The sequence below is a fragment of the Panthera leo genome, chromosome A1, assembly GCF_018350215.1.
Source record: "Panthera leo isolate Ple1 chromosome A1, P.leo_Ple1_pat1.1, whole genome shotgun sequence".
Lineage (NCBI taxonomy): Eukaryota > Metazoa > Chordata > Mammalia > Carnivora > Felidae > Panthera > Panthera leo.
The window spans coordinates 171,137,328-171,165,273 of record NC_056679.1 but is presented as its reverse complement, the minus strand read 5'-3'; the positions used below and the strand labels follow the sequence as shown (position 1 = coordinate 171,165,273).

At 40.1% G+C, this 27,946-nt stretch overlaps 1 protein-coding gene and 1 long non-coding RNA gene across 2 annotated transcripts in view; one reads left to right on the top strand and one right to left on the bottom strand.

Moving 5' to 3' along the window:
- Window positions 1–2,700: 2,700 nt before the first annotated feature.
- LOC122201233 lies at window positions 2,701–5,443 on the bottom strand. Its single transcript, XR_006194117.1, has 3 exons — window positions 5,368–5,443; window positions 4,811–4,865; window positions 2,701–2,769 (listed from the first exon to the last, which is right to left on the bottom strand). It is a non-coding gene; the product is annotated as an uncharacterized LOC122201233 (long non-coding RNA).
- A 152-nt stretch (window positions 5,444–5,595) lies between these two features.
- LOC122223981 (neuronal regeneration related protein) overlaps window positions 5,596–27,946 on the top strand; it is a 110,019-nt gene continuing 87,668 nt past the window's right edge. The window contains exon 1 of the mRNA XM_042945139.1: window positions 5,596–5,652. The gene's annotated coding sequence lies outside the window, so the exon portion shown is untranslated. The remainder of the gene's footprint in view (window positions 5,653–27,946) is intronic.

The window sequence follows — 27,946 nt, the reverse complement described above, 5'->3', positions numbered from 1 at the left end:
GGGCTTTTTTGTGGGTGAGAGATAAGGGAGATGCTTAGTATGCTATAATTTGAAGCATTCAAAATGACCTCTTTAACCACTTCTTTCAGCCCCAAGAATTCACATTCTCTGTCAGCTATGTTGTCAGAAGCATGTAGGCAGCAGAATTGACCCCCAGAGCTGCAGATGTTTAGGATATTTTGTCCAAAGTTGGTCATTTATTTTTCAAGAACAGTCCTTTGGCTGGTCATCCATATGTGGCCTTTTACTTTGTTGAAGGTTCCTTGGTGGGAAATGGGAATGAAGATGGAGTTTTTTGTGAGAAACATTATGACAAAAAAACGTTCTTCTGTGTACTCTTGTTGGTGTTGGATGCTCTAGAAATATACATCATAAATGTAAATATAAGGGTATGTGGGGCATTTTGCAGTAATGGTGGGGAAGGCTAATCTACATGACCAGATTGAATTCTAATCTTTTAACTGTCTTTGGTCTTGGCTAAATTATTTAGTGTCTTTGAGATTCATTTTCCTCATGTGCAAAACAAATGATTCAGAACTTAAGATTCCCAAAGTCCCTACTAGCTCCCAAATTCTTAGAAACTTTGCTAAAGCTTTTTTTCTAGAGTCCCTTTATGAGTGTTACCCTGTTCCTCACAGACAAAAGCTGGACCAGATGCTCTTGGGACATAGAGAATGAGACTAGACCAGGCAACCTGGACTTGGTTGGAAAGACCTAGGTTGCAGAAAATCCAGATCATGTAGATAGACATAAAAAGGAATAAAATCGAGAGGAATCTCACTTTGTGGAGACTGGTGGAGGGTCCGGGGGTGGGGTTGGGAGTGGGGGCTACATAAACAAGGACCATGGACTTCTAGGTCAGTAATTCTCAAACGTTAGCATGATTGGACTCACCTGGAGAACCTATTAAAACACAGATTGCTGGAGTGCCTGAGTGGCTCAGTCATTTGAACATCTGACTCTTGATTTCAGCTCATGTCATGATCCCAGGTTGTGGGATCAAGCCCTGTGTTGGGCTCCATGCTGATCATGGAGCCTGCTTAAGATTCTCTCTCTCTCTTTCTCTCTCTGTCTCTCTCTGTCTCCCTCCCTACTGACCTTCCTCCCTCTGCCTCTCCCTGGTTTTTCTCTCTTTCCAAAATAATAATAATAATAATAATTATTATTATTATTATTATTATTATTATTATTGCTGGCCTACCTCCAAAATTTATGATTCAGTAGTTCTGATGTAATGCTTGAAAATGTGATTTTTAACAAGTTTTCGGTGGTGCTAACGCTGTTTCCAAGGACCTCTCTTGAGAGCCATTGCTCTAAGTCATTTTCTCATTTTTAGGTGTTGCAGCCTGAAAGGAGTGTTTTAAAATGTTCTAAAGTAGATTCAAATAGTAGAGGGTCACAAGGGTCATTTTTAACATACTTTTCAGTTGATTTCAGGCTTGGCATTGGAAGGGCTGCTACTTGGGGCAATGGCTGTGGCCATTTCCTGTTGCTTTTCTGTGCTACCATTTCGTCTCTGCTGCCATCCAGGGGACAATGAAAAGCCACACATGCATTCATTTATTTTTCCATTCAACACATATTTTATTGAGTTCTTACTATGTTCTATTCACTTTTCTAGTAACTGGGGATCTAGGGATGAACAAGACAGCCAAAAATGCATCTATTCATGGAGTTTATATTTCAGAGTGTAGTGAACAGAAACCAGCTCAAGGAATTCCTTTTGTCCCAAGATAAGACAATTTAGTAATCAGATTTTTTTTTTTTTACATTCATTTATTTTTGAGAGACAGAGCACTAGTCGGGGAGGGATAGAGAGAGAGGGAGGCACAGAATCAAGTAGGCTCCAGGCTCTTGAGCTGTCAGCACAGAGCTCGACCCAGGGCTCGAACTCACAAACCGTGAGATCGTGACCTGAGCTGAAGTCAGACACTTAACTGACTGAGCCACCCAGGTGCCTCAGTAATCAGATATTTTTATTGCTTGCCTACCCTACACCCAGCCCCCTAACACCTGGCTAAGGTTAGAATAACATGTGATCCACACACTCAAGAGGCTTAAGGCTTATTTGGTTGGTAAAACCAAATCATATGAAGCTACTAGAGTTTGATTCAGGGAGTATTGAGTATATGCTCAATTTTTCACTAAATGCTAAGTTATGTGGTACTGATTTTAAGGTCAAAGTTCAGAGAAGGAGAACCATAATCTGCACTGAACAACTATCCATTGTGTTAGCAACTGAGATTCGATTCTCTAGTCTGTAATGAGTGTTCCTTATGCTTTTAGTGAAGGCAGTACCACACAGCTTTGCACTCAGTGGCCCCAGTGCCTGGTCTAGTTCCTCCCCAGGTAAACTTCTGATGTAGTGACCTCTATGTCCCACAGTGTAGGGGTGACAAGCAGTCACTTTCATCTAAAGACTTCCATGCTTACTCTTGGCACTCCCAACCCTGCTTTCCAAGAAAATGTGCAGGCCAGCTTCCATTTGGAAATCCAGCACATGCTCTTTGAATTCTGTGGAAATTTCCTATTACATCTGTGTTTTATCAACGTGCAGCAATATTTAACTAGCATGTTTCTATAAATAGAAAAATTAGGAAGAGATTAAATTGAAACATACAGAAACAAAAGAACTTAAAATTAAGAAATATAGAAGTTGGTATCAAACTTACAATCTACCACACAGTTGACAACAGCTGTATATTGAAAGTATAGTCAATCAATCAAACAATGCGTATACTTATCATCTCCTTTTTTGTCGCAAGGAAGCTGAAAAGAAAATAAAGACTTAAGTTTAAATGTTCTTTTGATAACTCTGGACAAAATCTTTCAATCCATTTCGTATTTGTCATCTTGATACCATAAAGTAGGCAAATTTAGATGCCTTGACAATCAACATGGTGATTCTTTGGGTACCAGTAGGCACTGACAGGTCGTCAGATAGTTGAGCTAAGGGTGTACTGTGTTCCTGTTAGTAAAGGCAGTGTGGAAAGCAGTTAAGAGTGTGGGCTCTGGGATTGAGTGAAGTTGGCGATAGTCCCAATCTTTGTTCTTAATCACCCACCATACTGCTTCACAGTACTTTTTATGAAAGACCAACGTTCAAGGCAACTGTCCAAGAATGAATTCATGCCTTAGGAGCCTCAATATAAGGTTGTGAATTTGCTTTTAGTTGTCTTTATGTATGGAAAGGGCATTGGGCTGCAAAACAAGACCCTTAGGGCTTATTGTGGCTTTGACACTCTCTGTGTGAACTTAACTCTTTGGGCATCAGTATATTTTTCTGTAAAGATAGGTTAAAAAAAAAACTATGTTCATATTTTATATTCACTTGAAAACAGGGACAGCACAGCTAGATCTCTGGAGGCATTGTCTATGTGGGCAGACAGGACCCTAAGTATAAACACCCCAGATCCTCTACCTTGCTTCCTCCTCCCTCCACCGTAAGAGGACTAGCATACAACCAGAGAGAGAGACAGACAGACAGACACACAGACTGAGAGGGACCTCTCCGGCTGGTGTTTAGCAAATTAACCAAAGCTGGCTCATCTATAATCTGTTGTTATTCAGGTCTGTTTCAAAACATAGGGTAAAGGAAACAAGAGTTATGTCTATTTACAAACATCTTTACAGTTGCAAATAGTTTTCTTTCACCTTTCTTTTCCCCTCCAAGCTGCCTTTGGCGTTCATTATAGCCTGGTTTTACCTGCATAAAAGCACCACTGGGGAGGAGTGGTCCTGTACAATTTGTCCTCATTCATACCCCAGGGATGGCCTTGCATGTGGGGTCAGGGTGGCCTGTGTCCAAGGTGTTCTGCTTCTGTAATATTAATGAAATCAGCCTCCTCCAAGAATGTCCTCAAATCCCCTGAAGGTTCTTAGATGTTGCAGTTTGCATTTAGCTATTTACATTAGCAAAAACTGTTGTACAAACAGGCACTGGCGGCCTGTCAGTCAGGGCCCTGCTGGCTTCACTTCAGAGAAGGAATCAGAAGTGTGAGTTAAATGAGCCCAGCAGGCATTTAACCTCTGGGTCTGGAAAAATCCTGACTCATGGAGTGATTTGGGAGGTGGGAAGGCCTACCCATTTGGTAAAGAAGCTTGAAGCATCTCAAACCAAAGCTTTAGTAAAAATGATGATGGCGGTACCTGGGTGGCTCAGTCAGTTGAGCATCCGACTTTGGCTCGGGTCATGATCTCACGGTTTGTGGGTTCAAGCCCTGCGTTGGGCTCTGTGCTGACAGCTTGGAGCCTGGAGCCTGCTTCTGATTCTGTGTCTCCCTCTCTCTCTGCCTCTCCCCTGCTCATGCTCTGTCTCTCTCTGTCTCTCAAAAATAAATAAATGTAAAAAAAATTTTTTTTAAGTGATGATGATTAAAGCTAGCATGGAGTAGTTACTATGTGCCAGCAACTGTGCTAATAATCCTCAAAACCACTGGTCATGAAGATAATGCTTTGTTCCTATTTTACATACGTAGAAACTGAGCTACAGAGAAATTACCTTGACCAAGGTCCTAAGCTATTAGTGGTGGTACAAGGGTGAATGCATGCAGTCTGTCTTCAGATCCTGTGCTTTTAGTCATAATTCCATATGGCACCATGAAAATGGATTCCCTATGGGTATGTCATTTGGTACAGACACTTTCTGAAACAATTTAGTTGTACATATGAAAATAAGCACTAATTAATGAATTCAGCAATTCCATTTATTAATATCCAGCTTAGAGAAATGCACTCACTCATGTACCAGCAGGCATTGGTTGTACCATTTTTTGTATTAGTGAAAAAATGCAGTGACCTATATACCTACCAGTAAGGGGATGGATGAATAAGCAGCAGTCCTCATATTGTGGAATGACACCTAGCTATTAAAAAAGAATGAGGCATATTATGGAGAGATCTTTAAGACCTGTTATTGAGTGATAAAGCAAATTGCAGAATGAAACAAAGTGGTATGATTTATTTAAAACACCCAAAAACAATCCTGCCGATTTTTCTATGCATCTATAGGGGTGTGAAAAGTTCTGGAAGACTGCAAGCAGAGTAATAACAGTGGTTATTTCTGGGAAGGGGTGGAAAGAAAGGTAATGGAGATGGTAATCAAAAGGATTCTGGCCTTACGTGTCAAGTGAGGTGGTTTTTTTTTTTTTTTGCTTTTTTTTGCTTTTTTTTTTTTCCCATTTTCACGTCTTATAAAATTAAAAATAGAAATTGATAGATGGATAGATAGATGAATTAATTAATGATTATAAACATTTTAGTGTAGTACTCCAGATTGGGAGAAACCCCCAGTAGGAATTAGGAATCAAAGGATGATGGGGCTGGAAGGCACCCTAGAGATTTTCTAGTCTAATCCGCATGCCTTACCAGTGATGCACGTGAAGCTCATGGAGGTTATGTAGTGTGTATATGGTCCCCAGAGAGTCCTTATCACAGTGAGCCTGGGATACAAGGCTCTGACTAGGGAGCACGTAGACTTCTCACTGTGAGCTCATCAACCGGGGTTCCGTTGGCAGGAGACCCTGCAAGGGACTGCCCAGCAGAGCGCAAGCAGGGTTGGTCCCATGCTCATGCTGGGGTGAACTTGGTGTATGTGCTCCAATAGCCCAGAGCAACAAAAGCTGCTGAGCCCCTCAGATGAAACAGGCTTCGGTAAGATTTTTCACAGACTTTAGGACAATTTTTCCACATGCATATTCATCATGGAGAGTGTTTCTATATTTGAAACTATTTTTTTGTTTGTTTTGGGTGGCTGTGTGGCTTGGATTTTTGTTTTTAATTCTTCTTTGAGAATAAAGAGAAGGAAAAATCCTACATTGCTTTCAGCTTATGCAGCCTCCCCAGAGGTGTGAGATATAAACACAGTCTGTTTCCTGTATGGCTTTCCCAAGGGCACTGAAAATGTGATGATATTTAATTGGCTGTTCCATGTCTTCAGTGCCTTGGTAAAATAGCAGACACAATCACGAAATGAGAAAGAGCATCTGTGGCTGAATCATGGAGAACATGAGCAGCTCAGGAGAAAAGAGCAGCTTCCGTGCAGTTCAGGCCTTAGACGCTCAGAGAGGAGATATTGATGAGTTTATATTCACCTTTAAAAAAATCAGTATTTACGAAGTTTGTATTGGGAGAGGCTGCTCTTTGTTGCCCATCTATGTGCTCTGTTCCCCCTGCAAGGGGTAGCCCAGGCCCAGGTGCCTTGGCATGGTTTTAAGAAAGAAATCCTTTGTTGTTGTTTTCAAAGGAAGGAATAGTAATAGTAACTAAGTGCTTGTTTCCGTGAAAGACCTTTTTAAAAACAAGTTAATAGATTTTATTTTTTAGGATAGTTTGAGGTTTACAGAAAGTTTGAGTGGAAACTAAGGGGATTTCACACATGTCCCTATCGTTAACATCTTGGATTCATGTGGTACATTTGTTATCATCAATGAACCCAACCTGACCCATTATTATTACCTAAAGTCCACAGCTTACATTAGGGTTGACTCTTTGTGTTGTACTTTCTGAGGGTTTTGAGAACCGTATAATGACTTGTGTCTACTGTCACAGTATCGTACAGCATAGTTTCACTACACTAAAAATCCCTTATGCTCCACCTATCCATCCCTGCCTCCCCATCCCCAAATCCCTGACAACAACTGATTTTTCTACTATCTCTATAGCTTTACCTTTTCCAGAATATTCTATAGTTGGAATAATACAGCGGGCCTTTATTTATAAGTTGGGGTCTTTTAAGGTAAATTCACCCTTTTTGGGTGTAGTTCTATGAATTTTAATAAATGTGTGCAGTAGTATAGCCACCACCACAAACAAGATAAAGAATGCTCCCGTCACCCCCAGGCAGCTTCTTCATGCCCCTTTGTATCAAGTTCTTTATTTGTCCTTCAGTTTTTACTACAGACCTCTGAGGGGAGGCACTCTATTATGTCTACAACGAGGGATCTAGGCACAGAGAAGTTTAGTGAGTTGCTCAGGGGCACACAATGACTAAAAAAGTGGAGCCAGTATTTGAACCTTGGTGATCTGAGTCCAGAGCACATGTTCTTGATGCCTGGTTATAATGTCTTAATGTCCTATTTGCACACCGCAAAAACAATGACACTTACTGCATCACAGAACATAGTATTTTAAAGAAGGATCTCCTAATTTACTAGTAAAGTAAATATGGCCCCCCAAATGGAAAGGGTTTTCTCAAGGTCCCAAAGGGAGTGGTAGGATAGAACCAGAACCCAGGACTCCTGACTTTAACTATACTTTTCCAGAGCATGCTTTGCTCATAATAGGTACTTCATAAATATCTTTTTGTTTCAATTGAAGTAAATTCAAATTCCCAAGAGAGGTGATGACAAGCCAGGGTGACAGTAGGTCTGACAAGCTCTAAGATGCTACACATCTCTAGCCTTTGAGGTCATGCAATATTCACAACTGCCCCCCAGGTCAGAATGTTGTGAAGAAAGCCTGAGGGTAGCAGAAAGCCTGAGGAAGCTATAGGTCAGTCGCATAACATTATGATAAGGTGCCCTATGGGGCTTTGGCATGGCAGCAAAAGATACAGAAAAAGAGATTATACATGTGAAGGTGGAGAAATTATACAACATTGCCTCAATTCTCTCTCTCTCACCTTCCACCCACCACTTGGAGAAAAAAATCTGTTGACAGCCCATCCCCCAGGGTATCTCTAGAGCTCCTGTCTCCTGACTGAAAGCTCATTAGCAGATTGCCTGACTTCTCCAGAGGAAGAAATCCTTAGGAAATGGATTCATGTTTTGCAGGACATTAAGTCTTTATCACAAATATTCAGTTTGGGGGGAAAAGGCTAAAAAGATAGTTCTAAAGTCTCTGACATACTTATGTAGCCAGGTAATAATGACTTGTATAACTCGCTAGTATGGCTGTAACTTTTTTTTTTTTTAAGTTAGAGCTGAGTAATTAAAGAGATTTCCTTTCTAAGCCATAGATATTAGAGTAAAATTAATTTATTAGGCAACAGTATTTGTCATTGATTTCTATTAGGGAAGAGATACCAAGCTGGAAATAGGAAGGGGTTTAATTAATAAATTCTCCAACACTCTACTAGCTTATAGACTATGCGAGGAAATGGCCAGAAAACAACTAGAGAACAACCAGGTGCAGTAGAGTTAGGACAATAGCAGTTCAGAGAGAAGAACATTCTGTTGGGGTCACCAGTGTATCTGCAGAGGCTTCATGGAAGTTGACTACAACAAAAAGGATGAGTAGGATTTAAGGAAGTGGCTGAAACAATGCCTGGTACATAAAACATTATCCATAAATATTTGTGGAATTAAAATAAGGAAAATACATCTCTTATGGGTAGAACAGAGGGAAAGAGATGGGACTGAGCACAGTCAGACTAAATGAGGCAGAAAAAAAGTGGATCTCAGATGTGATGGATAGAGTAGCACTAGACTATAGTGGCCCCGAAGGGAAATGACATTTAATGGCAACTTTCATGTGCCAGACATTGTAACCGAACCAATGTGAGTTTGCTCCCTGGTGAGTCAAAAACTGCACCAGGTTGAGTTGTCACACAAAGAAAACTTTTATTTGCAGCAAAAAAGGAGATCACAGTGAATGGCTTCCAAAGCCATGACTCCCCCAGAGAGGGTGAATGGATTCCTTTTGTTTAAGGTTAGGATGAGTATCTAGATAGGAAAGCTCAAGCATCCTATGTAGAGGTGGGCAGGAGATCTCACGTGCACCTTAAGGAAACATGTCTACAAATACATTGTATGTTACATAAATGAAACTGAGATCCTCCTTGGGCAGGGATTTGAGTAATATAATAAGGTAAAGGTAATTGTAGGCCATTCATTGGTCACTCTATGGTCCATCTGTGCAGACTTGAGTCAGGTTTAGCCTGGCCTGGGTGGTCTGGGCCCAGGGAGATTTTTGTCAGGGCAGTCAGTCTCCATCGCCTGGGGGATAGTTTTGGGTTTCATTTGCCTGAGTTAAGAGGGAAGTTAGAAAGAAGATCTTAGGGGAAGTGTATGACAGAAGTTAGTAAGTACAAGCAGGTGAGCAGTAAAGGCCAGCTCTTGGGGTCTTGCTGGTGACAACATCAAAATAAGGATCACTTACCCATTTGAGTCTCAATAATCTCCAGATATGGATTCTTACCATCTCTATTTTATACATGTGACTATTTAAGCTTCGAGTGGCAAATAAATTTTCTCAAGGTCACACACCCAGTGATCAATAGATTAGTCATTCACTCCCTATTCTCTTAGACAGTTAAAGCTCTCGTTCATTTTATTGCATTATGCTCTTTCTCAGGACACAGGTTTGGGACCAGGGTGATAAAGCCTAGACACCCTGTATCCTCCTTTCTTGAGGAAGGAAAGGGAAAAATAGTAATTTAAGAAATTGTTCAAGTGTTACATATTCAGGACAGGATAGTAAAGGATGAGAATGGAAGTTGGAGGCCTGGCCATAAAGACCCAATTAAATAGTGGCGGCAATGGTGACAAGACCAAATACAAAATTTTTTGAGACAAACCAAAGCAAAAAAGTTTAGGGACAGGTTAGAGATGAGAGATGAAGGAGAGGAGAAGCAGTTCAAGTGAGTCATAAGACTTGAGGGCTGACAGAATAGGGGAAAAAGTGACACTGCCTTGGGAAGAAATGACTGGCCTAGGAAACAGAACCATGTGGGTGAGGGGACATGTTGATTTGCAAATGGTATCTGCAGACATAAATGGAAATGTGCTGCAGGCTTCTGAAAATATTAGTGTAGCCAAAGATCAGGCTAAAATACAAAATTGGAAGTCTTTTGCACTGAATAAAATCATGAGTCCCCCGGCGAAGTGTAGAACAGAACCTTAAATCCTACATACAATAGGAGGTAGAAAGACAAAGAGAATCCAAGAAAGCGACTACATAGACAGTAGTCAGAGAAGTGGAAGAACAGAGATGATAGATAGATTAGATAAATAGATAAAGATCTGCCATGAAGACGAGGCAGTAAACAGTTTATAGGAAAAATGACTAGCTCCCAAAACTGTCAGATGACATTAAGACAGTGTTATTAGTTAGGATACTGGCTGAGATTCTATAACAGAGAATTCTAAATGGCACCATGAAATGTTTCAGGGCAGGTCTGGTGATTCCACAATCATCAGAGTCCCAGGCTCATTTTGTTTAATTGCTCTGCCTCCTAACACTGGGTGAGGTAGACTGAATGTTTGTGTCTGCCCCCCTCCCACCCCAATATTGATAAGTTGAAATCCTAACCCCTCATGTGATGGTATTAGGAGGTGGGGCCTTTGGGGAGTGATTAGGTAATAGATAATTCAGGATTAGAGCCCTTATTAAGGGGACCCCAGATAGCTCTTTTGCCCCCTTTCCACCATGTGAGGTTAAAACAAGAAGACAATAGTCTGCAACATGAAAAGGGCTCTCACCAGAACCTGACCATGCTGGCACCCTGATCTGGGACTGTCAGACTCCAGGACTGTGAGGAATAAATTTCTGTTGTTAATAAGCCACCTAGTCTGTGGTACTTCATTAGAACAGACTGAACCAAGACACTAGGCTTCCTTCTCATAATCTCAGTGAGTTCCTGCAGTTCCTGCTGTCACATCTGTATTCAAGCCTGCCGGAAGGAAGAAAAGGGGAATGGGAAAGGCCTGCCTTGGAAGCTACACAAATCAATTTAGATTCCATGGCCACACCTGGCTACAAGGGCATCTGGGAAATTTAAATCTTCAGCTGGGCAGCTATGTGTCCTATTGAATTTTAACTATTTACTGTATAAAAGGGGAAGCATAGATACTAGGGGACCACTTAACAGTCTTCACCATGAATAGAAAGGATAATAATTCAGAAGAGACCCTTAAGTTTGATGAGCTGTTGGCTACTACAAAAGCCTATTTAATTTTTCTTCTTGCCTCCAGCCTTACTGTCTTCCAACCCATTGTCTGTGCTGCAATTAGAAATACTTTTCTAAAGTGTCACTCCTCTGCTTGAACACTTCATTGACTCCTCAGTACTTTCAGGATAAAGTCCAAAACTCTGAACATAGCTGGGCTCTCATGATTAGAACCTCACCTACCTGTGAAGATTCACCTCTCCCGACTCCCCTCCCTCACACAGCCTATTACAACCCACATTTCTCCCTCAATTTCTAGTGTTGAGTGGAATGCAGTGTTAATATCCTGTCCCCTGGGGTGTGAAGCTCCTGTTTCCTCTTCTTGGTATGCTTTTCTCCATTTTGTTTGGAATCCTCCTACCTTCCTTCAGACTAACTATTATGCACCAGGGTGCTTTCCTTGACTTTCCAGGACAGAGTTCTGTGCCATATCTACGTGTTCCAGAAGCATCCTCCATGTTACATGTCCCACTTATTCAAATCTGCCTTGGAATGCTTGGTTTCTCTGTGTTACCCACTAAACCATCAGCAACCTGAGGAAAAAGGTAGCCCCTTATCCAAATTAGTACACCCAGCGGCTAGTGCAAGGCCTGGTACAGAGTAGGAAATTTACAAGTATTGACTGAATGAAAGAAAGGCACAACTCTAATGAGTGAAAGACTCCAAAGCTGTTATTTAGAGAAGCAAGTGAAAACACTTTGAATTTCCTGCCCACTTACAGTTTCTTAGACTCAGTCCCCTCTGCTACATAATGAGGAACTTGTTAATATGCTGACAAATGGCAAAGAAAATGGATTACTTTGACAAGGAACATTAGAGTGCAGCATTCATCTTATAACCTAAAACATTGTTGGATGTCATGATTCCATGTCTCAGAGTTAGGCGGATTGTTTTTGGCAATCCCCATTTCAAGGGAGGGAAAATTGCCTATTGTAAAGGAGGCATCCACAACCCACTATTTAGCAGAGTGTAAGAGCTTATTTGCTTATTACCATGGCAACCACCAGCCCAACATGGCACATCAGTATACTTGTCTAGACAGCACCAAATCTATCAGCATTTCCTCTTTTGTATGCCTGATTTTAAACAGGCAGGTGTGGTTCCAAGGTGCTATCGGGAGAGAAAAAGATTTTTCTCTCCATGTGGGCAAATGAGAGTGTTGAAAGCCTCTTGGGAGCATCTAAATGGCTAGCACTGAAATCTGAACTAATTTGAAAGCTCTAGCGTTAATCTGTGTTTTTTAATAAAACCATACTAGAAATAAAGAACTAGAAATACATCCATATGGCCTGCCAACTGAATCTAAAAATAGTTTATGTGAAACAAAGAGCTCACTAACTTTTAAATTTATGGCAAACTAAGAATTTAAAATGTCTTTTAATTGTATTTTTCTCCTTGTCATCAGTATTTGGACTCAGATATCAAAACTGTAAACCAAACATTTATCAGCTTATAATATTTATAATATTCTTTTCAAGGGAGGGATTTGGGCAGACCCAAACCCTCCAGACCCAGTCTCTTGAGGCTTGCTGAATCTCAGGGCCAGGGCTTTCCACAGGCAGAACCTTCCCTAAAACTTGTTTGGTCTTAAGTCTTTGGCAATGCTGGAAGATCCACCAGCAAATGTCCTCCAGGAATGTTTTGGAATGGAGGACCTAGAAGGATACATGTATATTTCCCCTCAAAGTTGATGGAATCTGTGGTTTTGACTAGTTTATAGATATGAATAGAAACTTTGAATTGTATCTGCATACACTTAACTATATGACTGGTGACTGTGTGCAATTTATTCTAATTTGATAGTAAATAACTGGGGTTATGCAGGAATATTTGTCCCAGGCATCACATTCATAAAGGGCAGCAAATTTAGAAATTGACCTTGTCTGCAAACAAGCATATACAAAGAGTCAGGGACACAGTGACAGGATTAGAACCAGCTGGCATTTATTATATAACTTGAAACCTAGGTCCATTACTGTACCACATTGCTTTGCAGAGCACTTTGAGATAGTATAGTGTATAAGTCTCATCATCATTACATGCAGGGCATAATTATGTCACATTGTTTTATGTGTATAAAAAGCATTTGTTTGTTGCATATAAGTATTTAACATGGAAAACAAAACATGCTTGTCATATCTTCATTTTTAAAAATATATCAGTAGCCTCATGAAACTGAAGAGACCACGTTTGTCTCATGGCTGAGAAGCCTCTGGGATCAGGTATCACTTGTATTATTATTTGGTCCCCTAAGTCTTTTTGCTTGACTTTATGACATTTGGTGGATGCTTAATAAAACATTAGCTTAATTAGTGCATCAATGAATGAACCATGAATATCAATAAACACATTTTGGTTTCTAATCAGCTTCTCTTAAATTCCATACAAATAGCTTTAAATAGGCCTTAGGCATGGTTAGCTAATGAAAGAAATGTCACATCCAGGGAATCAACCCAGGCCATTTGTGTATCCTCTTATTGAACTGTATAGTCGAAGAGTCATAGGGAAGAACACTAAAATATCAGTTATCAGGAAGAATCAGGGGGAAGGTAAACTTGAATTAGTGAAAAGTGAACTGTAGTGTATCTTTTAAAAGAAAGAAGTTTTATTCTTCTCAAGTTAATGTAACTCAGAATATGAATGTGATGTAACAGAGGTCAAGCAAACTGTTCAACCAAAACATAATAACAGCAAGAAACCCTCTATTAAGTTGCCTATGGCTGCTGTAATAAGTTACCAACAATTTAGTGGCTTGAAACAACACAAATGTGTTCTCTTAAAGTTCTAGAGATCAGAAGTACAAAATTCGCTCCACAGGGCTAAGTCAAGGGCTGTTTCTTTCTGGAGGCTCTAAGGAAGAATCGGTTTCCTTGCATTTTCAATCTCCTGGAGGCTTCCTGCCTTCTTTAACTCACATCACTCCACCTTCTTGCTTCCATGATCTCATCTCCTACTTCTCTTATTCCTTTGACCTTCTTGCCTTCCTCTCATAAGGACCCTCAAGATAACACTTAGAGCCCATATGGATAGTCCAGGGTAATAGCCCCTTTCAAGATTTTTAAATATAATGACATCGCAAATCCCATTTTACGACACGAGGCAACATTCATAGATTTTGGGGATTAGGATGTGGATATCTTTTGAGCCACCACACATTTTACCATGTCTTTTAATCCCACAATGTTTGTACCAGGCACCTCATTTTGTCTAGGTTTCCTCATCTGTGCAGTCAAATTGTATTAAAGTAGTTATTCCCAACCTGTTCAAAAACTTTATGGTAAGAAAAATGGAGTCCTCTCTTTCTACTGCCCCTCCCCCAACATTCATACACACCAGCGTCTGGTCAAGGACACAGATTCTACAACCAGTCTGTCTGGCACAGTACCCACTTTCCATTTACTAGGTATGCACCTGCACAGGCAAGTTACCTTACCTTTCTGCACCTCACCCTCCCCATCTGTAGAATGAGGATAATAATAGCACTTCCCCCATTAGAGTGGCTTAAATTCATTAAAATGTGTAGTGTGCTTTGCTTGTTTAGTAAGTGTTAGCTGTTAATACTCTTTCTAAATCTAAGGAGACACTCAGACTTCCACTTAACTTATGTAAATTCAAGTAGCTCAGCAAAGAGTGATGACAACAACATAAATAACGTGAATATCTACTCTTGCCCTTCTCAGTTAGTGAATGCCCAGAGAGGGAGGGTGGGAGGGATGGTGTGACTCATTGTCCCTCAGCTAATCTCAGTTCCCCTGTTCTTCTGCTTCTGTCCTCCCTTGGGTAAACATCTTGTGGCCCTCAGTGTAATTCTAGAGTTTTAACATCTGTGGTGTTTGAACAACATTGTCCTACTAATGCAAGCTAATTTGCAACTGAAAAAGAAAATGCACTCAGCTGAGGAAGAGAGAGAGGCTTCAATAAGGGTGAAGTGTGTCTGTGCTGTACCTATTGGGAGATGCGTGGAGTTCTTCCCCAAGGAAACTCAAGTAACTTTGGCTGTTCCCAACTTGACTTCTAAGCTCATCCATGCACTTATATACAGCTCATTGGTGCATCTAACAGTACACCTTGTAATTCTTGGCTTGGAAAGAATGTAATATCTCCTCTAGACAACCATCTAGCACCTCAATTTCAACCATAAGTTTGGGGCATGGATATATTTTTCCCTAGAAAAAAGAAAATATTAAGACATTTCAGTAACAAGAGCATTAAGAGTTCAGTTGGGCAGAAACTAGCACTAATGCTATCATTAACTATTACAGAAATCATGTAAAAATAAAATGAGATGATATATAGAAGTCTACAAATGATCAGCACTTAGCAGTGATGTTTAAGAGCAACAATATGATCACACCACAGTTTTCCATTTAGAGACCCCTGCGTGTTTCAGAGATCCATCTCAGAGTGCTAACCAGAGAGGCTAAGCACATCTTTGACATTAGCCTTCTAAACTATACCTTCAAGAAGCATGAAACATTACCAATTAGAAAAAATTGAAATGTGAACTCCAACCCAGTATTTTCTTATCTCTACTCTGGTTATTACTCAGTGCAGGAGTTTCTAACCTATTCTGGATAACTGAGCCCTCAGAAACTCTAAGACCTCCCGCTAAGAAAAAATGCATACCCACATTCACATAAACAAGCCTCCGCATACAATTCAGTGGTGTACCCTAAGGAGGATGAAGAACTCCAGTATTAAGAACTTATTCCTATAAGAATTCAAGGCTTTGGGATGCCTGGCTGGTTCTGTTGGTAGAGCATGTGACTCTTCCTCTCAGGGTTGTGAATTCAATCCCGTTGAGTGTAGAGATTACTTGAAAATAAAACATTAAAAGAATTTAAGGCCTATTCTTACCAAATCCCTGTCTACCTTTCTCTTTCTTCTCCAAACATTGTCTCTTCCACTATAACCATATCACGCAGTATCAAACTCCGTTTTGTGCCAGGCCTCAGATTCTGTTGGTGAACCTTTTATTTCAGCTGCAGAGACCAGCTTCCTATAGGTGTAACTTAACTGTATTGCATTTCAGCTATTCCTCTTATTTCTTGCTTTCCACCCCAGGACTTTTCTGGAAGGAAGGCAAGGATGCTGTTGAGAACTTTCTTGACATTAGCACATGTGTAAACTTGAAAGTACACAATAGTTAGCATGGGGCAACCCTTGACCTGTGGAGGATAAGAGCTAAGGTTTAGCACTCCCATTTCCAGCCCTGGGGTAGATCATTCTGTGTATCCTCGGAGAGTCCCAGCACAGTGGGGTCTCACTTGATAATTCACCCTTGTATTGGCTTTTCCCCTGTCTTTGCTTCATTCTTCCCAGATTCTACCCCTATTCCCTGGATTACATCTCAAAATAAATTACATGCATGCAAGCTGTGGTCTCAGACTCCACTTTTCAGGAGAAACTCAAGTTCAAGTACACAGAAACTATACAAAATAATTTCTAGCTCCACCCTTTCTTCTGTTCTTTAAGCCTAAATGACACTTTTCTCCCTTCTATTTGGCACATCTCTTTATATTCAGAGTCTTGCCCAAGTATCATCTACATCAGAGGTCACAAACTGGATTTGGCCTGGTTTGGTCTACATAGTTGTTCCTATAACGTGTCTACTGTCTACAGTTGTTTACATGTTTGAGACTTGGCTTGAATCAAGTAGAAGTACTGTGTCCTATTCATCTGTGTCAACTCCACACACTGGCCATTCGTAAACACTGGGCAAAGTGTTATTGACTATTGAACGAGCAAGTGTTATTGACTATTGACTATTTTTGGAAAGTGTAAAGAGTAAGTGCCTTAAGTTGTCTTATCTGTGCCCCTTATAGATTTTGTGACCTTGGAAATGTAATTTTTAAACATTTAGTTCTCAGTCTCAGCTAGGAATCCATTTGGCTGTACGTAACACACAATTCAGCTGTAGCCTTTTAATCACATAGCAGTCTATATTTTTACGCAACAAAGTCCAGAAGTAAGCTGCTGAACAAATATTTCTGGGTTCTTTTGTTTTTTGTTTTTTGGCCTTTCCTTCCTGGTCACATAATGGCTATGGCAGCTCCCGTCCTCACATCCACATGCAAGGCAGGAAGGAGAGTGGAGGACAGAGATAGCTGTGTCGGTTCCTTCAAGCAAGAACCAACAAACATGCAAACAAAGATGTCCCAGAAACCCCAGATGATTTCTTTTTTATGAGTCATGAGTCTGAACTGTAGCACTTACCCCCAGCAGCAGGGCTGGTGGAAACAAGAACCTAGACGGAGGCAGAGCAGTTTCTCTCTCAAACACAGTCAGGCTTTTGTCAGCAATGAAGATGGGATGGCGGAATGAAGGAGTGGTGGGTAGGCACCCGGTAGTGTTTGCCGCAGTCTTACTTCACAAGATGGAGTAAGTACCTAACCTTCCAACTCTCCAGAGTTGCAGGAGATTCAAATAGATTTTCACTCTTGTAAAAAAGCTTTGCAGGAACGCCATGCAAACCATCAAGTAGATTAAATTGTGCGCCTAACAGGAAGATTATTGTTCCAGCCCACACTGAACTAAGTACATAGTAGGTACACAGTTATTTATTCAGCATTTAGATTGGCAAAACAAATTTGCCTTCTACTTCTGATAGAGGACCTTTATAAAATAATGTTATACACTGGACTGCTATGGTTTTCTTCTTTTGAAATGTATAGAGTATCACCATAGTGATAATGGTAACTATAAGAGCAAGGCCATCAACATTTCATTACAATTTAATGACAGGAAAGGGAGGAAAAATATCTTGTCATTTTAGTTGTATGGGAAAATTTTGGTAAGAACATACTGTAACTTGGCCAGGACATTTGCACTCTTAAGAAACCATACAGAAAACCAAAATACTGGTTTGATAGCTAATCTGAAAGAGTCATTCTGAGGCGTGGTGTCTCTCCCTGGATGTCAGTCATATGGACACATGGGCAAAATGGGAAAAAGTCACATTTTAAATTATCCACATGGTGTCCTATGACTCTGGTCATTGGCCTCCACACTCAGGAAGTATAGTGCCTCCTGGCCCCCCAGCTCGTGAGTTAACTGCATCATGCTTTAGATTGCGTCCTATTTAATTTTTTTAAATCAATTGATCATTCCATAAAACTCTATCAAATGTTAAGCTAAAACTTTGTTAACAAATACTTGTTATGCTACAGATAACGTAGTATATGTCATCGAGGATGAGGGCTAGATATATTTTCTTCATTTTACTGAAGTTTATGATTTCATGTAAATTTAGTCAACAGAGTATAATGTAGAGCCATTGTCTCTGATGATATCTCATTCCTAAATACTTCAGAAAACATCTCTAAAAAATATGGACATTCTCCTCCATTGATACATTTATAATATCCCACCTCATCAAAATTGACAGTGCCTCCTTAATTATTTAAGTCCATATTCAGAATTTTCCAGTTGTCTCCAATATGTCCTTTAGAGCTCATTTGTAATATATATAGATGTAAACATAGATTGTATATAGATATTTTATAGATATCTCTGTGTGTGTGTGTGTGTGTGTGTGTGTGTGTGTGTGTGTGTGTGATGCACCTCAAGGAATTGATTTGCAGAATTGTGGGGCCTGGCAGATATGAAATCTATAGGACAAGCTGGCAGGCTAGAAACTCTCCGGTGGGAGCTTCCTCCTCAAGGAAACCTCAGTTTTGATTTTCATGCCTTTCAACTGATTAGATGAGGCCCACCCACATTATCAAGAATAATCTCCTTTCCTTAAAGTCAAGTGATTGTAGATGTTAACCACATCTATCAAATACCTCCACAGCAACACCTACATTAGTTTTTGGTTGACAACTAGGTACTATGTAGCCTTGCCAAGTTGACACATAAAACTAACCATCACAGTGTTGTTTAACTTACTCCTCTAGTCCTGTGCTGTCCAGTATGGCAGCCACTAGCTATTGAGCATTTGAAATGTAGTTAGTCTGAGTTGAGGTGTGCTGCAGTGTAAAATCCATGTAAATTTAGAAGATCTGGTACAAACAAAAAAGAATGTAAATTATCTCATTAATTTTTATTATTATTGATTATCATTATTTTTATTATCAATTGCACATTGAAATGACAGTATTTTATATATGTTGGGCTAGATTAAATGTATTAATTACTAAAGCTAATTTTACTGTGTCATTTTACCTTTTTAAAGTATTCTTACTAGATAAAATTAAAAAGAAATATGTGACAACATTTTATTTCTTTTGGGTAGCTCTGCTCAAGGCTCTGTATTTTCTGTAATTGAGAAAGTAGGCTGCACAGATTTTATCAGACTAAAGTTGAACCCTCCCAGCAAGATTACATTGTAGAGATACTTCATATGGAAGTAGAAATTATCATCCTGTACACTATTAGTGATTTAGAGTCTGACCACTGGATCGAGGAGATAACCCTCTGATTTTTCCATGATAAAATTACGTTTTTTCTCTTTGTGACCAGAAAATAATTCACATCGTGTTAATTTGCCACAGTAAGAATGTCCAGTTTCTTACCAACAATTTACCAAATGGTTTCAACAGCAATTAATAATCCTTGCTTGAGTAAATCATTTGATCAGAAATTGTAAAGTAGCTGATGTCCAATTTTGGCATTCCTTAGACATAATTGTCATTATTCTATAAAGTTTTACTATTTAACTCAGGGCATTTGGTTACTGTGAATGCTCATTGGAAAGGTGGGCTAAATTAGCTCTTTGCTTTAATAAGCAATTTTCAAAGTAAGGAATTGATTTAATAGCCATCACAAATGATGACAAATTACTTTTCTATTGGTTTCTCTTTCTTGAATATCATTATAAACTCATGGGTTGTATTTTCATATATAGAATATCTTTCAATCAACTTCAGTCATAATTCTTTTTGATGCTTGAATTTTCACACCTTGGGCCATGGGAGCCCCTTCAATATGGTTCCAGTGTCCTTTTGACACAATCTCATCAATCCTAGAAAGCTCTCTTGCTTTCTGACACAGTCATATATCCCAGACTCACCTTGTACTCTCCTGCTCAGATCTTAAATCAATCATTTCTCCAAAAAGCTCTGGCTCCTTGTATTAGGAAATGTATTTAGAAACCAAGATCTTATGCTTAGAGTCATGATTTTTCTTTATTTACTTGTAATGCTAACTGAATTTCCTAGTCATAAACTTAGGGGTAAAAAAATGGAATTTTATATTCCTATAAGCAACCTGAATCTCCACTGATGTCAGAAAAGCTTACCAGTCAAATAAACTTTGTCCCTTCTGGATTCTTCTTAGCTTTGATTGGGTTAATATACAATCAAATTTAGGCCTGTTTCCTTTCCCTCAATCCTTTCCTTTTTCCAAAGATGGTACAGACTTGGGGTTTAGGATAGAAGGAGTGTTTCATTCCAGAAACTGATGTCTTCTTCACTTACGAGATGCCAAAGTTTTGCAAAACACGGGATGCCTTTTTTCAGTGGAACCCACAACTAACATGTCCATGTTCTGTCTGTTCCTTTGTCACCAGGTCTTTGTAGACCACTCTGTGTCCTCTCTCTCCCAGCTGCTGGGAATTTCTGGGTCTAGTGATGCATTGACAACCAATGCCAACCCCTCCTGGGACAGAAAATTTAGGATGTTCTCTTCCTCAACTCTGAGGCTCTTAAAAGTTCAAGGGGTTGTCTTCCTCTTCCTCACCACACATTTCTACTCTTTCAGGTGTTTTTTCTCCTGCCCAAGGCAATAAATATCACTAATTTTGATGTAGAGTGCCAAAGGAAACGTAAAGAAAGAAAGGCTTCTGTTATTATCTCCAAATTTTATTTTGTTGCACATTCCTAAGGATACATTTGCTATTCCCTGTGTTAGCTCCTACCTTTTCTACCTCCAGAATTTTGCTCATGTGTTCCTTTTGCATAAATGACCCTTCCAACCCCCTAACAGTCTGTGTATATTCAGATCCACCCATCCCTCAGGGCCCATACACACCTAAAAATATCCCTTTCTTTTTCTATTCTATTTCATCTCAGCCTTTTTTGTGGGATTTATTAATTTATTCATTATTCATTCTAGTCATACACTAAGAAGCTACTACCTACCATGGTTTGTGTTCTTTTATCTGAATGAGATTGTAAATTCTTGGGAAGGAGGATCAGGATCCCATCATTGTATTTCTGTATTCAGCAAATATTTTTGAATGGAGGAAGGAAGGAAGGACCGAATGAATAAGCATATGAATTGCTGACCACCCAGACTGCAGGAACTTTATCTCCTACTCAGCTCTGGACCAGGATGCTTATGGTCTTGGCTTTCCACACTTCTGTATCAAATTTATTCTCATCTTTATCTATTTTCTCTTTGTGTGTCTTTCTAATGGGAAGAGACCCCTTTTTAATCTCAGACTAGCCTTTACACTCATCTTCTGTCTCGAAACCATCTTCTAATTTCCCTGGGATCTTAATTCAGCAATCTCCCTTCCTTTATCTTTAGCCATTCCATTCACTCTTTTACTCAACATATAGATAGGATCAAGTGTTTCAAACCTTTAAGCCCCTCCCCCTTCCCATCTTGCTTGCAAACTCCTAACCTGCCTTTCCATCTTCACGTCCTGTTACTTGCATCCCTAAAGCTATGTTCCAGCTGTACTGAAATATCTGAACCTCTTTTGGTTCACTTCTCTTACTTGCTTTTATAGTTCTTTCCTTTGATTGAATATGCACTCATTCTTTACCTTATCCTTTGCCTCTCAGTCTCAGCTAAAGCATTCCCTCTGGGAAGCCTTCTAAGACTCCCACAGAAGAGCTGGTCGTTCTTTCCTGCTATAATTTCATCTAGTATAAGCTGTCTTGTACCTGTTGTCAGAGCTGCCTCCCTCAAATGATTGTGGGGTCCTTGTGGGAAGGTTCAAGATCCTATTAATAATATGTGTATCCCCAGTGGCTGGCTGTAGTAGGTCCTAAAAGCTTTAACTGAATGGACAAATGAATGAACAAATGACACTAACTATCTCATTATCTATAGCTACTGTACTATGCCCAGGAAAAACCCTATGGTAGTCCAAGCCAATGGGTGTGCTCCTCCTGTAGCAGCTCTGGCAAGGACAACATGACCTTGGCAAGGTTGTGTCATGTATTGAATAGGAAATCAACTAACTTTCCTGTTTATGTAGTATGCTGGCCAAAGGAAAGATGGCTGTGTGTGGTGAAGGCAGCAAATGAAAAGACCTTCTGTTCAAAGAATGTTCCTCTCTTTCATTTCACAGGAGGTACCTCCTTGGAATGTAAACCCTAATTCAAGGAGGGTTAAAACAGATCTTGCTCACAAGGGCAAAGACAAGTAGATGGTTGTGAAAATCGTTATTCCAGTGTCAGAACCTTTTGCTAAAACAAAAAGGAAAAAAAAAACCTAATAATTATCCATCTTGGCTACAAATTCTATCGTTCATTGGAAATAAGAACTAGGGAAAAATTATTTAAAATTGTCTAGCAAAACCCATTCATTTCGCCCACCCTAATTCAATTTTAAAGATGAAGAATCTCAGTCCAGAGTAGTGGGAGGTAACCTGTCCAAGGTCCCATAGCCAGTAATTGGCAAAACCAGTACCTGAGCTCAGGTTTCCCGATATTTTACTCAATACCTTTTCAACTTGATTATGCTAAGTATATGCATAAATAGAAAAAGTACATGAAGAGGGAAAGTGATGACTGCAACAGCTGGAATGTATCATGGTACTATAAAATACTTTAATAGCTTGGATATGCTTCCAGATATTCTCGCATTTGTCATTTCCTTACATTGATCTATGAACTGCTGTCAATCTTTCCTGACACTTAAAATATTTTAGTTGAAAATAACTATTTTATGTCTTGGTTCTTCAACTACAGGATGCCTGGTTTTACTTTTGGAAGGATCAGGGAGATCAATGACATAATTAATGAGTGTCACAGTGTTTGGTAATGAATCTGCCAAATTGCCATGATGTAGCTGTTAAGAACTATGAAGGGTCTGAAATTTTACCATACTTGTGATCTTATGAGTTAGCTCCATGGTTGGGTACAGAAAACATGAAACTTGTGGGTTAGGATCACAGGACTTATCACTTATGGCAATAGCACTGGCCAGAGTATCATCTCTGGCACTAATCCCACAGGTGGAAGGCCACACAGAAGACCAGGTGACATCTGCCTTCACAGTGGGTTGGTGTAATAGAGGAGGAACTCAAAGTCTAGTGAATTTAAATCCTTTTTTTTAAAGTTTATTTTGAGAGAGGGAGAGAGATGGGCAGAGAAAGGGAGAGAGAGAATTCTAAGCAGGCTCCACACTGCCAGCACAGAGCCCAATCTAGGGTTTGAACCCACAAATTGTGAGATCATGACCTGAGCAGAAATCAAGAGTTTACACTTAACCCATTGAGACACCCAGGCACCCCAGGAGTTTAAATCTTTCATAATAAGCAGTAAGGCTGCCTGCTCTTTCTCTAGAGGGAGATAGTATCTCTATCTTCCAAGGCTGTCTCCTATATAAACATATACAATTATCCTGGAAAAGATAATCTGAAGCAAAGATAGTAAATCTGCTCACAAGACATTTTGAAACCCACAGAATAGTGTCTCCCACTAATACCTAGACTGCATTTCTATACTGCCTTGGCTTCTGGTGAATTTTCCCATGAGTGGGCCACTCCATCAACTACTCTGATTAATCTGATTGACACCGGCTGGGACCAAATTTGTCAAGTAGTTATAAAAGTATTTAATTAAAGCTACTATCATTAGGACTTCCAGGAACAGGATGAGGATGTCCTGCAGCACTAACTTGAGTTGTGCCCCCAGGGTCTCAGACTCACCTAGCTTTATAAATCCTATAAACCACTCCTGTCTGCTATAGAAAGTCAGGTGGTTTCTCCTTAAATTGTTAAGCCTGAGGCATTAGATCAGGTACAGCAGAATGCATTAGTGATTGGACATATTTCATCTTGACCTGCAGTGAGGAAGGAAGTCTAGGACAAGTCTGTCATCCACACCAATTCTGGTCTATGAATTGAGACTGACCCAAATGCCTTCAAGTGCCAAAATGGTTTCATTGATCAGTACAGCTAAAGTCAGGTGGAACTTTTTGCACTGTCTTTTATGCACTTTTATAATTGAAAGATCCCCATTGTAGAGAAAACCATCCTGAGGCTGCCAATAAATAGCAAGTCAGTTGTCCCTCTTGAGAATTTTCCCTGAGAAACTAAAAATAACCTTATTTTGGAGAGATCTTCACAGTTGTCTGAAGGCTACATGATCTAGAGGTGGTGTTTCTTTAAACACTTTCAGGTCTCTTTTGACCATCTCTAAGGTGCAAAACATTGTGTTTTAGGGAAGTATGCAAGTTTTTGCCTGGTTTCCACAAAGAAGTACATGTTGTATAAATGTTGTTTACAATCACTGGGCCCACCAAGTGAGACCTACTTTTGTCAGACACAGGTTGATAGTACCTCCAGTGTGCCCTCCTAGCCAGCTTAGGGTTCCAAGTGTACTTACAGTAATTGAGTCTAATCCTTGCTTTTAGAAAAACTGCCTGAGGTATTTCACCTTGGTCTATTTGTCCATGGCACCACCAATGTGGCATTTGTCCAACCCATGAAATTATTGAGCATTGGCTATGGCAATGGGAGTGGTTAAAGGATCTGAAAGTACCAGAAAGTATTTTGCTGGGACCTTCCTCTGCTGTTTTTGAGATTTCTTAGTGAGGTGAAAGGAATGGTAACTAAATCAAGGTCAGAACCATCTGGTGGGGAATGGCAGACCGAGCAGCTAGTTAAATGTAAAATGCTTCCAGCAGTCATGGTGAGCTGTACTAGGACATTTTCCTTCCTAAGGAAGGCTCCAGAGTGGTTCCAAAAGATGAAGATCACTAATGTCCCTCTTTCTCCTGTACCTACCAAGGTCTAAGGTATTCATTTTCCTGGGGTGAGGGTTGTGACTATTCTTCCATTGCCAAAAAATGAGTATGCCTCATTCCAGTAGAAAAACATCCAGAAATTGACCTTATTCCAAATCATTCCTTCCTTACCCTTAGAATTTTCATCTAGAGGGTTTTAATGCAAGAAAGTAAAGACTTCTAAAACTTACAGAAATGCTTTATGTCCACCACTTTGGCCTGCATGGGCCACTTGGCAAGCAGTGTATCAACCAGGTGGCCATTATCCTTATGATCTAGAACCATTAAATCCAAAAGAGAATAAGATGGTGGCACCAGAATTAAGTTTGAATTTACTAGGTCTCTTTGTCTGGCTGCTGCCAAGAGGGTGTACCAACCAGGTTGCCCTGAGGTTGCCATTAGAGGAAAGAAAAGTTGTCATGTTGAGGAATGGTCAGGATGAAATCCCAAGTTTTCAAAATAGATCTGCATAACAGTCTGCCCCTTTCTTCCTGATTATTACCCAGGAAATGTCTGAAAGACGATGATTCCCTTCTGGTGACAGCCACATTTAGTGAACAAACTCCCTTGATAAAGTGCATGGAACAGGAGATGAGACAGGTAGCCGTAAGTCTTTTGGGGTTGTTTTCTGAGAAGGTCATTTCAACACTCCACCATACAGAATATCTTTGGATGCTAGAGAGAGTGAAAGGCCCATCAAATACTTCAACAACTAGCTCATTGTTGAGTGTTTTTTTTCCCAATAAAAATCATGTATTGTCAGACTCTGAAAAACTGAAAACATGACACAGATTTGTTTCAAGAACCACAGGGGTGTGACCAGAGTTGGCTGATGGGATTGGAATAGTAGTAACACAGGAATCTATAAAAGTGTCAGCAGAAGAGAGGAATCACCAAGAGCCCCAAGAGGGAATAAAAGGTCCAATGTAGTCAGTTTGCAAGGAACAGATGGAGTCCATTTGTATATATGGTGTGACTTCCTTCACCTTGACAAACAGGTCAACCTTTGTCAAGAGTCATGACTTGAGCATGTAATAGTAACCTTGGCTTCAGAATAAAATGTTCTTTTTGTTCAGTCTATGATGGTGGGCGTATTGCCATATCTAGTAAGATCACACATGTACACAGAAGTAGTAGCAGTCTGATTGGTGCAGGCTCCACTAGCAGCTTGACTCTAGTTTGTCTCATCAAAGAGCAAGCCCTTACTGTGGGTTTCTCTATGAGTGACCCAGATGTTTGACAAAACAGCTAAGTCATTGGCAATAGCCCAAGAGTGAATAAACATAAAACATGGTTCATGAAAGGGAAGAATGGTCAAAACTGTAAGAAAAGGCTTTAGTCCTAAGCATTGAGAATAGTGACCATGTCCATTTTTGGTTCTGCATTAATGGCACTGAGATTGAAGAATGACAGCAGCATAGGGAACACCATTTGGTTTTAGCTTAGCTGAGTCATCATTGAACCAGGCCCAGTCATTTAGGGGAGCCTCTGTGCATTGAAGATTCCACTGAGCTAGTGGCTTTGCTTTAGGCAGTATAGTTGGGAATAAAGTTTACCTCAGGAGGGCAGTTGCCATTTCTTTGTATGAAGCCAAAATCCTGCTTGGGCAAGGCTGGCTGTGTTATTGAATATACCATTATGGTTTGATATGTGAGGCTTGATGTACCATTCATATGTTCTTAGTCACTGAGTCTGTGTCAACCCACCTTCAAATGGGATAATCAGTCTGGAGAGTTATAAGACCTCTGTGGGTCAGATGTTCAGTGTCAACAATATACCAGTAGCAAGCTAATAGCTGCTTTTCAAAAAGGATCTAGCCAGTAGCTTGTCAGGGAAATGATGAATCCAGAACCACAGGGGTGCTTCTAGGTGGAAGCTTCCAGGTGAAGGTACCTTTTGCCACAGGCTTCAGTAGGCAAAATCATCGGGCACAGAGACTTGCAGCTCAAATGGGCCTTTAAGGTCATTGGGCCATACTTGGGATGGGCTTGAGAGATGGTTGAATAGCAATTTATGTGTTTCACCTGCATTTCTTTACTCTTCCTGATCAGAATTCCTTCTGGCATTTGAGAAACTGGGAAGTACAAGCATATAACATATCAGTTCTTATTGTAGTTTCAGATGTGGAAGCAGCAATAGCAGTACATTGAATTGGTCCAAAAGGCACCACCCATAAAGTCACATTAGTTTCCCTTCTCCACTGTGAGTCCTACCAATCCTTATTAGTAGAGTCCTAATGCCCCACTCCTCATAGGATTGGTAGGATGGTGAACTGGGTACCTATATCCAACAGAGCCATAAAAGTTTGAGTCCTTCTTCCTCCCTAAAATTTCCCAGCATACTTAAATGGATATATCTAACCATTAGAGACAAAGTGATCTTGGCCACAGCCCTGTTACTTTCTCTTAAAGTAGCTTAGGCTAGAGGGAAAAGGAGAGATCAGGGGCATGGAGGGAGAGAATGGCTCTGTGTCAGTAAATACATCTTTGTATTAACTTTCAGATTAGAGTGTTGTGGTGGTGGCTCATGGGTCAATCAAATGAACTTCTTATATTTTGGGCCTGCCTAGTGCTCTGTATCAGAAGATGAGATCCACATGAGTGACACCATCTATTTCAGCTTTGGATACCTTTTGGCCCAGTAGTGACAGTCACATTGTTTTCTGGCATGGGATGTGAGATTACTATCCTTTGCCTGACTTGGGCTTGATTCTTTGGCACTTTTTTTTTTTTTTTTTAAGCAGTCCATCTTGATCTGGGCATTTGATTGTCTTGATAACATCTCTTAAGTTTTCACCTGATTTTGACATAAGATTTAGTAGAGTTTTCTAAGTCTGATCATAAGAATTTATCTAGATTCTCATAAATTTATCATCCTCTAGTGAGTTACCTTCCACAGCATTGTAAATTCAATCCAGGGCACCAGGAGCCAATATACGTAGTATCAGCAACTTACCTATGATTTCCCATGGGGGTTTGTGTAGCCTGTGGCTTAGTATGTGGGTGAGGTAGCTGAGTTTAAAGGGGCAGGAATGGGTTGGACAAATTAAGTAGATATTTAACATTCAGATCCTTTGTCCTCTAACAAAGAGGATTAGCAAGATGAATGGGGTGTTCAGGTCAGGAGCCAAGTTCAGGTAAGGTCTGGACT